Below are 15,507 nucleotides of genomic sequence, written 5' to 3'. Positions count from 1 at the left end.
ATTGAATATGACATCCTCATTACAAAAGTTGATCAATATTTAAATGATGAAGTCAGCTATCCTCCGAAAGTGCTCATGTTGAAAGTGAACTGAAGTCCGCCCCAGAGAGATCTTTGTGTTGACACTGATGTGAGCTGCCGTTCCTGGACTCGGTAATTACAACAGTTTAGCAGTGATGGCACTTTTTTGGCTAAAAACTGAAACAGATTAAGACAGTTAATAATGCTGTCAATTTAATTTATATATTGGAAACCGCTGTATATTGTGTAGTGCCACTTGTGCTGTGCTGTTTAAGAGTCTGATTTCCAAACATGTTCAAGCTTTCATGTGTGAATTTGATTAAAAGAAACGAGACTATGCAGCTTAAACTGTTTTTTTTTAATTACTAATATGATGACAGATGTGTTTTAGAAACTTACTGGTCACTAATAATGAAAAATAGATTGCTTTGAAATATCTGTTAAGTCTGCAGAAAGAAAACAAAATGTTCTTTATCATGTGGGCTTTCTGGTGGAGCTGAACTTGCTCGTCATGCAGTGGGTCTCCGTGTTGTGTATGTTGACATTAGATTACCCAATGCTTTCCAAACTTTCACTTAGAATTTCAGTTTTAATCACTTATAAGCTCCATAATTTGGAAGACAACCAGAACAAAACCAAAAAAAACCCTTGCCAACAACCTCAAACTGCAGACGTGCTGCTTTGCATGGGACTACTTTTAAATTTGACAAAGGTGATGACCACTAAGACTTCCTACAGTTTCCTAACTAATAATTATTCAGTGGAAATAGAGCTTAGTTTTATGAAGATTTCAATTTTTAAAGGCAATCCCAATGATCTTTACACATCCATTAAAAAAAAGCAAGTACTGTAGTAGAAACAGAAGTCACGGAGTTGTCACTCATGTTTATCCTGATTTTATTTGTCTTTTTTATGTGTCTGTTATTTGTGTAAGACCAGGTTACCTACATTGTATGTGCACAATGGAAACCCTTCTAAAATAGATCCAAAACAAAACAGGTGGAATACCAGATCCTAATAACCGTTAATGGTGACACAGGCACATTTGGTTTTTAATCTGTCTCCTGGGTATCATTACCAACAACTCTCCCTGTGGACAATTAAAACACTTGCTAGATACACTTGTGTTTGGTGCTGTTGATACTTTTGTGTTAAATATTTAATTATCAAAGCTGTTGCTTTCATTTGCCATTTAATTTCAAGATAACTGGGCAGTAACTAAACTGTAAACCAAAGATGGTTTTGTTGTTGCTGTTGTTAGAGCGCTTCAGTCTGCGCTGTCATTCAGTTTATTGAACACAATGTTACATAATTGCGTTAAGGAAACATTGTAAGCTAAAAGAAAGCACCATTAGCACTTGCAGGAGTTTATACACAACATAAATATTACTATATTACCCCAAATATTAAGCATGATTTACCTTTTCTTCTAGAGTGTTCAAGAAAGTGCCATTTTATAACTGGAGTTCGGTTTACTGGACTGAATCAACTTCAGTTTTAATTTATGGCTGCCCCTCCGTGTGCCTGCTTCTGCTGTAGGTCTCTTCTTGTTAAAAGGAGTTTTTCCTTCCCACTGTCACCAAGTGCTTGCTCACACTCGTTTGTTTGATTTTTGTGGTTTTCTCTGTATTATTGTAGGGTCTTTACCTTATAACATAAAGCGCTGTGAGGCGACTGTTGTTGTGATTTGGGGCTATAAAAAACATTGAATTGAATCAACTCATGTATCTATTTAACACCCTTACTGTGGTAATAACTATGAAAATTTTACTATTGGAAAAACAGGCTTTCATGTGTTTTAGTGTCTGACACACACAGCTGGATGAACCAGAATTACACCTGGATCTGACCGGGAACAACTGGGAGGAGGTGACAATAGAGATACCTTTTCGTTGCCTGTTTTTCTCATCTCATTACAGGAAATGTAAGAAGCTTAGTAGAGGCCTCAAGAGAATGAGTCCATCACTAGGGGCCCGTTCTTCGTACGTCGCTTACTACATCCAAGATCAAATGACACATCCAAGATCAAATCATCGCGCTAACCGTGAGCTCGCTAATCCGGTTCCCCGAACACACCTGCTGTTGACGATTACTACAGCTGGACGCAGGAATGTGACATCACTGGGTGGCGTAAAAGGGGCTACGCATCGATAGTAGAAACATTGATCGGCAACCCGCTGATTGGTCGGCGAAAATGTCCAAGGGGCGTGCTCGGTATTTTCCGGCAGCAGAGCAAGAACTCATGAGTGAGGGATTTCAGGAGTTTCAGAGTTTAATTAAAACGCAAGAGAACACTGCAAAGGCTGCAAAAGCAAGGAGAGAGGGCTGGCAGAAAGTTGCTGACAAATCAAACTCGTAGGTAATTTAATAATAATAATAATAATGGATTGGGTTTATATAGCGCTTTCCAAGGCACCCAAAGCGCTTTACGATACCACTATTCATTCACTCCCACATTCACACACTGGTGGAGGCAGCTACGGTTGTAGCCAGGCTGCCATATCGCGCCATCGGCCCCTCTGGCCAACACCAGTAGGCGGTAGGGTAGATCTATCATATGACACTATATTGTCCAATATCATATGGCATTATATTATATTATAATATGTTATATTATATCCCCTTTCACATTAGAGCCACAACAGGACCCACAAGAACATGGGAACAAGTAAAAGTGGAATACAGGAGTAGTCTACAGAATGGTAATATTTATCTCTTAGATTGCTTTGCGTCTCTTGGCAAGGTAATACTGGCCTGTAATACTCTGTTAGTTTGTTCATAACAGCAACCAAGAAAAGGGCAGAGGAAAAAAAGACAGGTGGTGGTCCTGCACCCCCTCGTCAACAAGTTGGTTAAGTAAATAATACCCTCACGGGAATATCGATATCTCTCTATGAGCACACTGTCGCGCTGAGCTAAAGGATCCTGTCTGTCCCGCAATATACGCTGAATTCTGAGGACTCTCCTTATCAATCTTGCACCTTCCGCAATGGGTTGGTCGCGTATACGGACAGGACATGGCTGCGACAGGCTTCCCAAATCCACCTTCGCTTTTATAGCCGTGGTCTCTCATCTTGATTACACGAAGTAATTTACAATTACTACTCTGAAATATGAATTACATCTGTAATAATCACATACATGTAATAGAATGTTAATAGTACATTTCCCTTTTTTAGGAAATGACCTGTATGTATCTGTGTGACATCAATAAAAGGATCAAGTGCTGCATTATCTTTAGTTACATTGATAATATTTATTTATGGTGAAACAGTGGAAAAATATCGCTGTTGCTTTCGTATAAATGAAGCGGACATACCTGCGTGGCCGCGATCTAATCCTGTTTACATAAAGTAAACCTGCTCCCGAGCAGGTTTACGCTTACGGCTCTGTTGCTATGACAGCAAGTCCCGGATGAGCTTCGGGGAACCGACTGATCCAGGATCACGCGAAATCGTCAACAATCTAATCCGGCTAACCTACTTAGCGAGGTACGAAGAACGGGCCCTATGTCAGGCTTCCGGTAACACAACTTAATTAAATATGTTGTGCGTGAGTTTTAATCATGAATACTGTTAAAACTTAGTTGTGTGGGTGACATCGTTTCTAATTAAAATCATGTTAAACGTTTAAGATGTTTAGATTAAACCATCAATATGCCATTTCCTGTATCACATTACAACATATAATGATTTCTATGTGGGTCGAACGTGGCTCATTTTCTTTGCATACTGTCTTCATAAAAGCTCCTAAAGAGATGAAATTCTAAGAGAAGCAATACATGCAATGACTAAAAAATGTGCAGCTGAATAAAATACTCCTGTCAGGTTACTCAATTATTGACTGCAATGGAAAGTAGGCAGAAAACCTTGACAAAACGCTCAAAAAAAATGTGCATGCTCTGTAAACCACTAAAAGAGTTTTTTTTTTTATTAGGCTCAGCAAGGAGTGTGTTCTCCAAGTACAGAAGTGAATTAGAAAAGGAAAAGTAATTAAAGTATTTTTTTTATACCTCAGATGTTTGGATATCCTCATGAGTTGCATAATGAGTGAAATTAGACATATTTACTAAAAACACACAAACTTCATGGTGTGGAAAATTAATTGACATCTCCCTAACGAATGCTTCACAAATATTAAGACAAAAACAGGACAGATATCTAAGGTGGGGTCTTTTCACAGGTAACTTCTTGATAGATGGTTGGATTCTTTCCCCAAGTGTCAGTGTGACTGACAGTAAGCAATGTGAAACACGTAGCGGCTTTTCTGTTTTTATTTGAACAAAATCTTAAAAGTGCTTTTTCATTATAGGGTGATTTTTGTTTCTTTGGAAAAGCTGTGTCTGATTCCAAAACATGTGAGGAGCCCTCCAGTCCATCTCGAGCAGGAATTTATATGGTGCTTTTCTAGTCTTGATGACCACTCCAACTTTTTTACACTTCAAGCCTTGTTCATCCATTCACACTCATGTCCATGGAGAAATGTGTTCCAATCAATCAATCAATCAATCAATCAATCAATCAATCAATCAATCAATCAATCAATCAATCAATCAATCGCACATTGTCACACACTGAGTGATCCATGAAGTGCAGTTTTTATGGTTTAATATGTTGGCCAAGAGCAGAATTTTCATCGATAGATAGATAGATGGATAGGTTTTGCAGAATACAAGCAAACCCAACAGTTAAAGCAAAACACCTAAGAAGCTAGTCTGAAAAGCTAGCATTTTGTTTGCCGATAGTGTATTTTCCCTTCCTGTATCCAAGCTAGAAAGCTTTTGTTCAGGTCTCTCCAGAGTTGGAGGAATGGTTTGTGCCAGCTTTTTAAAATGAAGGCTTTTCATACTGTATATCTACAGTGTTACCCTGTTAACCACAGCTAACAAATTATGTTCCTTTGTAGTGTAAGTGTGCAAGTGGGATTGATGTGCCATGCTATGAATAAGGTGTTACAGCATAGCTATGTAATTGTGAATAATAATGATAACCATCCTAGTGACTGTGTAGAAAGATATCCTCTTTTCAGCAAGAATCTTTTTTGGCTCTGTCACTTTTGGTTGGCATGCTGTTTAAAATGCTGACAGACATATTAGACTGCCCTATTCTGCCTTGAAACTTTGGTATTTCACTGAGCAATTCATGAATTTTGCAACATTTATTCAATTACCTGTCTATTAGGTTCTTCGGGGACTCTATTAAGACTCGACCTGATCTCAGAGGCCCAGAGGCAGCTTTGTTGCATGACAGCAGCAGTGTGTTCATCTCCCGAAACAATAATGGCTCCACCTGTCAGAAGACAAAGTGGGTCACAAGCAAAGCCTTATTGGTGGCTGCCACCTCAACTTTTATCTCTGATTAAACTGTAAGAATCCTTGTGTTGAACACCCTACTGGGCATGGGCCGTATGTTCCAGCTTTTCCCTCTGATTAAGCCCTTCTTCAGATTTATTGGCCATGGGAAATAATGGGAAACACAGCGAATGTAGAAGTTTTAGCCCATTACTCATGGCTTTTATTGGCATGGGCTCTGTTTGGCATACAGCCATTGACCTGTACAGAGGACAAAGCAAGTAACGCCTCTCCTGGCTCTTGGCAAGGAAAAGCATAGCAGTGAGGAGGTGGCAATATAGAGAAGGAGAAAGTGAGAGAGGAGACGTGGCAGCAGTGTAGGTGGTTGATGTGAGGATAGAGAGGAAGGAAATTGTTTAATAATTTACAAAAAAAAGGAGATTTCAGTATTCCAAAACTTATCTCAAAATATTTTTGCTATCTCTTTGTAATATAGAAAAGAAGTTGCATATAATGCAAGAAACTGCCTAACAGGGATTTATAATAGTGTCTAGACAGAACAGTTGATCCCTAAGGAAGTAGCGCAAAAAAAAAAATGAGACCCTGTGTGCTGGGTGACAAAGTTAAAGTTCAGAGATGAAACTGTTACACAAGATAGTGATCCTTACAGTTTATACTCTGTCTGTGTATAAATGTCTATATGTGAGTGTATTAAGTATATTTTTTTAATTATAGGAGAACTGCTAAGCATAGTGTGAAACCCCTGGCAGTAAGCTCATTAGTAAGTAATAATCATGTATACTATAAATTAGCTTGTGGCTTTGAATGCTTTTCTGTTGGAGACAAAGATAATATACTATATTTGCTCATATTGGTTTAGTGTGTTTTATTACAAAGCTTTATGGTAATTTTGCTTTTTTAAATGTGCAATGTTTTCTAGGCCAGAAGAAAAAGGAAAAACAATACAGAAATCCAATTTAAAGCAGAACTCCACCAATTTACATACAAAGTTTAAGTTTACGGGTTGAGGAGGAGATTCATAAATTTTTTAAGAAACATTTCTGATGATGTCCAATAAAAGAAACGTTTAGGGTAATCTGCAGTAGACATTTTGATTAGAGGAAATAAAATATCAGTTTTGCAGTAGCTGTTTCCTCTGGGGTAGATGGACGGGTCAACAAAACATTAGCCTTTGATTTAAATATCTCTCTCCTCCGCTAACACTATTGTTTACAATAAGTCCTGGAGATAAAAGGTGCAGTTTGAATGACAATGACATCTGTGTAAGAGATCATATGCATATTTCTTTTCTTTTTTTTTAAGCCTAAAAAAATCTTGTCATATCCTTGCACAATGTTTAAAATATGCCCTCCCTCACCACGGGCGTCAGGTGTTTTAGCAGATCTTAATCCAGGTTGTTTTCTGGCAGATATGCTGCAGCGATGTTTGGAAAATGAACACAATCACTGCTGGCATCAATGTCCATGTGCCATAGGATTTTTAAAACGTGGAAAGTAGAGCTTTACCTAGGATCCAGCACAGCTTCTGCGCGCTAATGAAAACAGCATCTCTGACTAGACGAAGATATCTCACATAATACAACATTAACCATGAGTAGCCTAAATATAATTGTACATGTGAAAACTTACTTGAACTGCTTTATATATTCATAAACTCCTGTAACTCTTGGGGTTTTAGAAAACTCGACAGAAAAAATTGAAAAAAGGGATAGACATGTGAAGGAAGCAGAACTCCATCAACATTGTCGCTGTTTTATTTGAGTTACTGTACGCACTGTACAAATGGATGCACTGCCTGCAGATGCTGTTCCGTGATGAGTGAGTGAGCTCAAGCCTCGGCTGCTCGCTCCAGAGTTTGTGGAGAAGCACATTTCTACTTTATAAATAACACAAAAGCCTAATTGTTGGTTGATGTGAAAGCTGCGCAGCTGAATTCTTTTCATGTTCTAAATATTTACTCACAGTTACGCAAATTGCTGGTGCCACCTTAAACTGGTAGTGAAAAAAAAGAAAAGAAAAAAGAAGCTGTTCTTAGCGCTGTACATATGGTGGATGTTGGTGCGTGTGGTTCAAACGTGTGAGGCGAGATCTCAGGGTTGCATAAAGATGGCAACCTCGTGAACAGCTGTAATTGGTTTCCTCTGACAGATCAAACCATCACTCTGTCTCGGAACATCCAGCTGTCAAACTTGACACACAGTTAGATTTAGCCACTTTTGCTCTTTCCAGGAAGTATAGACTTGTAGAGTCCGCCGATGACAATGGCGGCTTTGTACACCCACACAGTCATGGGCACACATTCGGCCTCCTCAGCCCAAATCCATGTCGAGGTCAAGTCTCTGTTAATTGCTTTCCATGGAGTAGATGGATGGATCACGGCTTCAGTTGACGAGGCTGGGAGGTGTAGGGAAAGAAAAACACGCGTGTGGTAAGACACACACAGAGAGTCTGGCACACATTTCAGCCAACGGAGACTGTTATCAGCTAATTAGTAGCAGTAACTGCAGGGGCCAACCTTATTAACACTGGAATAACGGTTTTCTGGTTTGAGTGGCACTGTCACTTCTCCCGCCGTATCATTGTGATTCAATTATAAATACACAGATGCAGGGAACGGAACGTACAATCACCCCAAGGAGGAGACGCTGCTTTCAGATGCTGTGATCACTTGAGCGGCCATATGGGTTATTGTGTGCAGACTGGCCACGCTCTCTCCCAAATGGCAGAATAAACTTCAGTGGATAAATAAATGAATGAATATTTATTTCACATTTCACATCACTCGGCAAGTCCCACATCGGTCGAGCCTCGAAAAGCAGAATGCGACAACACACGAACTGAAACAATGGCAGTGCTTTTTGTGCCGTGCAGAGGGGGTTAGGGTAAAGGATTACACGTGCCATTGTGTGGCCATTCAGCCTTGGTCCTCCTCCAGCTGGATTGCTTTCATTCCCGTGATCATGATACCCATTCAAAGCTCGAATGATGAAAAGAGCACTAAATGTATTTTTTGTTAAGAAATTGCAACAGTATGAGCTGTTTAGATTGTTTTAATCAGAGGAAATTTAGGCTGCACCTGTCATAGGTTTGCTGTTGGGTATGTGGGGGGCGGTGAATGATTAATAAAAAAAAAACACGAGGCTGAGCCAACTAGCCAAACCTGTTGCCTGTTCCAATATCTAAAAGGTTCGACTAATATGGTTCGACTAATTTCCTGTGCATTTAAAAGAAGAAGAAGAAGAAGAAGAAGAAGAAAAAGATTTGTACAGGCTCCAAGACTAAAATCAGCACTTTTAAATTTCTTCATTAGCCAGAAAATATCCTCGGATCACTATTATTTATTTATTTATTCGTGGAGGCTAGCGTCTTTTTTTTCTTAGATCACTACCATGTCTCCTGCTTTGTACCCCGAGGAGATTATTTGGAGAGTTGTGACGTAACCTGGAGCTAAGCAGAGGGGAGGGGGGAGGGGGGGGGGGGGAACAGTGAATCACGTATGAGGGACAGAAAGTAAGATGTTCCCACATGCCTGGCCGCAACTGTTTCTTATTAATCTGCTACATGATTGATGGGAGGATGCATGGGAAGGTTGATGGGAAGAACCTGAGCAGAGAAGGCAGGGGGGGGGGATTGCTGACCACAGCGCCTCTTAATCTTAGATTTTGAATGGGGGTGTTTTCAGAACGGGGAATATCCTGGAGATGCATAGTTTATGAAACTGTATCGTTCTCGTGCGTAAAATGCCAAGAGTTGCACTGGACTGGAGGAATAGGGGGTCGGGGATTGAGAGGTAGAGTGGGGGCGGGGGGTAGAGAGAAAGTGACGGATCGGCCGAGCGATATGACGAAAAAGTGGGAGAAAGAGACAGCGCGACAGAGAGAGAGAGAGAGAGAGAGAGGGAGAGAGAGAGAGAGAGAGAGAGGGAAAACGAGAGAGAGACAGAGAGAGAGGCTGTGAAGCGACTTGGTTGGCAGTGTTCGCCTCTGTCTCTCAGGCAGTGGGAGAGATGTGCGTAACATGCAGCGGAGAGCGGTGATCATCATCTGCGCGCCGCATCGCCGTGGACCGCCGTGCGCACTCATAGACGGAGACACACCGAGGGGTGCAGCCCGCTCTCCCGTACCCGTCGTGACCGACACTCCCGTGAAGCCGGCGAGAGACCCCTGAAGGAGCAAAAGAAGCAGAAGAAGTGGTGTGAGGAAAGATGCCAGCCGCTCAGGCTGTGATTTGGGGTTAATCACCCCTCTGTTTGGAAATCACTCTGACGCACCGGCGACGAAGCGAGCGCGCTTATTTTTGCGGAATCCCATCCTCCTCCTCCTTCCTTCTGTGTCACATCTAAAGCGGACTATCAAGTGGGGATTTTTTTTCATTATTTATTTTTTTTTATTTTTTTTATTTGCACGAAAGCTGCATTCCATGGCCAACAGAATATGAGTCAGTGCGTGTCTGTGAGCTGAGGTGGAGTGTGCGTCTATCTCTCTCTCCCGCTTGCACGGCTGTCTCGGTCCGCCACAAAACCTTCCCACGCCAGGATGCAGCTGCTCAGAGTTGCGTGGGCACTGACCGGAGCGGCGATCTGCTGCTTTCTCATTCTCCTTATCCACTCCCGCCTGCTCAAAGAAGGTAATCACACCGAACTCCACCGATTTACCCCCTCAATCTGATCTGTTACCGAGCTATCCTCTGCCGTGTAGTTTATGTGAAGTTTTCCGCAAAAAAATAAAAAAATAATAAAAATAAAAAAATAATAATACAAATATGTATATATACATATTCAAACATGATCAAATATCCAATTTTCTTAAGTGGCTCCGATACAGAAAAAAAGAAAGAAGAATCCAATCCAGTTTGCACAAAAGCAAATTCATGAGGCGCACAAGCGCTGCTGTGATTCCTATCCCACCTGCATTTCTGCATCTCTGCTCATCAACAAGTAATCAACCCGAATATGTTCGATTAACCAGTATTGAATGCCAGAGGAGAAGGAAGAATTGTGCTCAAGGAAGAGGGGGTGAAAAAAAGTACCACCAAAAGCAGTTGACTGAATGGAGATACTGATTTGTTGTAAGCGTTTTCAATAGATGGCACTAGAGTCTAGCTTTAGGGTAACATTGAGGTCAAGCGGTTCTAATGTCGTTCCATTCGCCTTTATATTGTGTTTTCAGACCTCCTTTCTTGGAGTCGAAAGTCGGGTACAATTCCAATGCAGACCCTCGGTCACACAACTCTCAGCTTCTCTGTTGCTCTGGCTGCTGTGTGTCTGTCATTGCTGACATGCTGTCTGGATGCACAGCCTGCAGATATGGCTGCATTGTGGGAAGTTGGTGCAGCTGGGGTTTTTTTTGGGAGGGGGGGGGGGGTGCTAATTAATTGAGTTCCATTTGCTGACATTCAGCTGTTAATGCTTTAATGAATCACAACTTAGCCGATGTCTCAGCGTGGGAGATTGTTCCGTGTAACCGGTCATTAATTCCACCTACAGTACACCGCGATATACACAAATCACATCTGTCTGCGGGGAGACTTTCATGCAGAGGTTGAGCACACTTACTGCTCAAACTCCTTATGAAAGTCAAATGGTGTAAGCTGGGGGAATTACTGCACTGCATAAAGCTGGCACGTAAAACAGCTCTTAATACTACCCTTACACATGTATACCCCGGGGCGAGCAGGGTCTGTTTGGCACTTAGGAACGGTCACGAGTTTTCCTTTGTGGTGATTGTTGAAAAGCGAAGGCTTGGAATGGCTCGCCATGCCCTCGCTGCCTCCAGCCCTGGGCAGATATTCGGGTCAAGCAGTAGCAAGCACTTCCCTCACGGTGAGTCCATGACTGCTTCTGGGTAGGAGTATGTCCAGCCATAGTGAAGTAAAGGGAGCGAGGGGTGAGAAATAGGTCTGTCAGCCAAAAAATTTGAAGCAAGGGGAGTTGAGGATTCTGTACTGGCACATGTCCCAAAGCCACCCTTTGTAGTTTTAATTTACTGTGGCACACTGGCCTTACAGAGAGGTCAAAAAGAGGATTGTGTGGCCACCTAACAGTACAAAAAAGTGCTGCTTGCGGCCGTGTTGATGCGATGGGATCTTATTAGATTCGGGCCATCAGCATTGTTGAGCTTGTTGACTGGCAAGACAATATTTTTGACCTTCACTGCCGAGTTGTTTGCCGGTATCATGTTGTGCTTTTTACGCTGAGGTGTTGTTCCCTTAAGCCCGTGTTTTTCTGTGCTTTCTAACTTGACACAGAATAGCTTTTACGTAAGTTTTCGGGGGGGAGAAGTCTGCTGGTCACTCTCTGGCAAGAGGCCACATTTAATTTCGGTTTGGGCTTTATTGAAATGTGGCACAGAGAGACGGAGGGAGAGAAGTGGTGAGAATATGCTCACTTTAGGCTACAAGAATGGCCAAGGTCAAACCCTGCTCTGAGGCCTAATAATACGAACTGATAAAATGAATTCAAAGGAGTGCATTAGCGACAGTCTTTTGGGAATGAGGATAATGAAAGGCATGCACAAGGGACCTAAAAAAGAACAGAGGCCGTTTAGTCTCAGCCTGCATATTCTTTCATTAAGAACATTGGGGTTGTCCAACACTACCATCTTTTAGTGTGAATTAGAACAAAATAAAGCAGGGGGGTGGGGGGGTGGAGAAGTATTTTTAGTCTCCTCTCTATCATGTGCCGGATTGATCGCCTCCTCTGTGCTTCAGTGCGTGAGGACGCTGAAGCTGGCGGTACAGATGTGCATGCAGGTGGTATATTATTTAAGGTAGCCTGTCAACAAGAGAGTTATTTTCATATCAGTGATTGTGAGCTTGCAAACTACAGATTGAAGATGGTGATTTGGGCTCATGGAGAAAGAATACGTCAGCTCTGTGTCAGTTTGTTAGGAAGCTGAACACACTATGAGCAGAAATATGCATTTGAGGTTGGGGGGTTGTACACCCCGTTGCGTCAGCCCTCTTGCATAATGTGGCACAGGATCTCGGCTCGCAGAGAGGCTTGGGTTTGGGATTGGAAACGTATTATGCGCTCGGAATGTGGATGAATTTTGGGCCATAAATTTCTCACACTGTCCACTTCAATAATTCACACAATGAAGCGAATCCCGTTTCGCTCTTTATTGGCTGAGATATTTGTCACATGGCAATAGAGGGTCCGACAGGTTCGCAGAACAGCTCCTGGTGCAGAAATCCCCCGGCGAGTCTGGGACCATCGAGGCACGTGAAAGGTTTTGTTCTGGAAATAACGCGTTAGTCACTGTAATAAAATGGCCTGCATAATATGCTACGGTTATATCTTTGGTGTGCTTTTAAAGCTAAAAAGAGCAGCATCTTTAAAACACCAGTGGCCTGTTCGCTCTCAATATTGGAGTAACATTGTGAAGGTGTACCAGAACGCAGCTTAGTGGCTTTATTGAAAATTCTCTCAAGTGTTCATGAGGATGCTTTAAGAGTCAATAAAACCTTAAAGACAAATTTGAATAATCTTGAATGATTAGTTTGCATTTTCTCATCGTTGTAACTATGTCATGGATGGCGCCATATAGAAGGTTGTTTTCCCAAAACTTATAAGCATCGTGGGACACATGCATCCCACTCTGATTTCAAGTTGGCCAAACCAGCGTCTGTCAGGAGAAAGATGTTTGATTACACATCATTTAATTCCATTTAATTAAAAACATATGAAGAAGTGCAGTTTTAACAGTAGCTTTCATTGTGTGGTTTTCTACATGATAAAGAAATGCTGCAGTGCTAAATGAAAGAAGTTTGTCAGCATGAATTTATAAAATTGCAGAAAAATGTATGGTTATTACAGGTATAAGAGAGTACTTCACATTAATTGGCAAAAAATGTCCTATCCTTTTGCTTTTTCTGTGGCTTCATTGTAAAAACAAAAAATCTGCAGCACACAGTGAAAAAAAACAGGAACTTTTCTGCATTTTAACTGTTATTGCTTATCTATCACTTAAGTGCCTTGGTGTAGTATGAATGGCAGTGGATCTTCACCAGGAGGGAAAAACTATGAAAGCTATGAAATTCAGAAATTGATGTCGCATTTTCCAAAGATGTGCGTCAGGTTGGCCAATTCTGGTCCCCGGACCTTATGTTTGAGACCTCTGATTGGAATGATCTTAGATGCGCATTCGTTTGCAAGCATACCCACATGAACCATTTATTTTTATTTAATTTTTTTTTTTTTAATTAATACGTCTTGAAAAGATGAAATATTAAACGTCTCTGTGACACTGAGGAGCTGAGTAGGTGAAGCGCTCCCAAAAACCTCATGTCTGCACAGCCCAGTGGCCTCTCTCCGTCCTCCACCTCCCTCAGACAGACCACCAGGCTGCCTAACAACTGCAGTTATTGATCTTCAGGTAAAACCACAGAGTGAGCCATAATGGACCAAAGTGACAGATATACAGTGTGTGTGTGTCTGTGTGAATGCACTGCACTCAATGTCAGACAACCAAAATCATTTACAGCAGGTGCTCTAAAAAGCACAGTGCAGGGTATCCTCTTTTTTTTCCAAACAAAAAGATGTGGATTAGAATGACATCCTGTGCTGTGGAGGCTCAGCTCGGAGCAGCCTCAGGCAGATTCGGGTCAAGTGGTGGCAAACTCGCAGTGTCATGCACGCACGTGGCCCATGAAGGAAGGGGAGCCCTGTCACTTAGGACACCAGATGAAAAAGAGAGGGTGTAATAGTGTAATAATAAACATATGAACAAACCGGGAGTCTGCAGTCGGGGGTTATGTGCTCAAAACTCACGTCACTGCCTGAAACACAGGACATCGCTGTCTCTTACGTCGAGCTCTTTTGCTCAAATTAAACTGATTGCATGACTAAAAGAAATCCTAGCGTGATCGGTTTTATGTGCCAGAGTTGTCAAACAGTAGATGGTTATGTAACATACTAAAGATCTGCTCCACAACTGCTGTTTATATCGGCAGTTATTATTTTTCCCTCCACTTTTCGTACTATTTTGTCCTCCAGTTTCCTCCTATCACTGCAGAGATTTCAGTACAAGTATTCAATTTCGTCGTGCCATCTGCGGATGTCGTGTCTCATTTCTCCATCTGAATATTAATTCTGTTTGTGCCACTGTAGCAGAATGCACAATGCGTGCTAGGCACGGCCTTTAAGAGGCGTAGCCGCTTTTCCAGCTATCACCTGCATCTAAAACCTGCCGATGGTCTAATTAGAGTGGAGGCCAGGGCGAACTGCTGCACGAGCTCCCACTCGAATGTGATTTTGAGATCCAGCAGCAGAGGTGCAGTCATTAAGTATTTCTTCCTTTTTTTAAGCATCTATTATTAATCTGCAGAAAGGAAGGATTTTAGGGAACTTAGCCCTGCAGCACAGCTTTAGGACTCAACTGAGATAAAGATAATATGCATGTATTTAATGCTGCAGTAATACTCCTTCAGCATACAGAAGCAATGTCACAATCACCGTGTTTTACTTGGCAAATCCTCGGTGATTTCAAATCCCTCACAGCCAAGGGGTACGTAGGTAAAAGTCTGTCTGAATGTAATCTGCTGTAAACTGCTCTAAATTGAACACAATTTATCTTTAATGGTCAGTATCAGCTGTAATCCATAGGGGTGGCACGCATTAATCAATTGCTTAATTGATTCATTAGTTAAGGGGTTTGTTAATTAAATCACTTCTGTGAGTCAATCACAGTTGCAGCAGAAGCCTGTGGTGGTTTTTTCAAGGTAATCTAAGCCTGGTCCCAAACAAGCCCCTTGTGCCTTGTGTCCAGGGCCACTTTTCATCTGTTTGTGTGTTTGCTCATGGCACTGTTCTTCACAGTTCCTATTGATTGTGGGACAGTAAAAAGTGTGCACTATTGCACCCAGTTTTCCAAAAGTCCTATTGATTGCCTTTTGGCAGAGCTGTGGGACGATTGGCGTTGGCTTTTCTAATAAAAAGCTGGCTGTGGGGATCCTCCTAGGGTTCCGTTATTTTTTACTGGAAACACTCAGCGGCCTTTGGAAATAGCGATGTCAGAAAGACATCACCCTTACACACTTCATTCGTGCCCTTCCACCCATGAAGTGCCGTGTAAAACTCCCCAAGGCCCTACCAAACCAAGCTTGAAGACATAGATTTGAGCTATTCTGTAAAACCTTGGATCAGCAAGGACATGCAATGCGACATCTTCCAAGCACA

The 15,507-nt window shown here is 41.8% G+C and overlaps 1 protein-coding gene across 3 annotated transcripts in view; it reads left to right on the top strand.

Annotated features, from left to right (window-relative positions):
* tafa5a (TAFA chemokine like family member 5a) overlaps positions 1–15,507 on the top strand; it is a 171,404-nt gene that overhangs the window by 42,764 nt on the left and 113,133 nt on the right. Inside the window, exon 1 of one of the 3 annotated variants that reach the window (XR_014915902.1) lies at positions 9,166–9,956. The exons of the other annotated variants lie outside the window; for them this stretch is intronic. The gene's annotated coding sequence lies outside the window, so the exon portion shown is untranslated. Of the gene's footprint in view, positions 1–9,165; positions 9,957–15,507 lie in introns of those variants that run through there. 3 annotated transcript variants of the gene reach the window in all.

The sequence above is a fragment of the Copadichromis virginalis genome, linkage group LG17 (genome assembly GCF_057382275.1).
Source record: "Copadichromis virginalis isolate Kocher_CV1m ecotype Utaka linkage group LG17, C_Virginalis_male_GT1.1, whole genome shotgun sequence".
Lineage (NCBI taxonomy): Eukaryota > Metazoa > Chordata > Actinopteri > Cichliformes > Cichlidae > Copadichromis > Copadichromis virginalis.
Note: the sequence above shows the minus strand (reverse complement) of the source record. Positions and strands in the feature narration are given on the sequence as shown.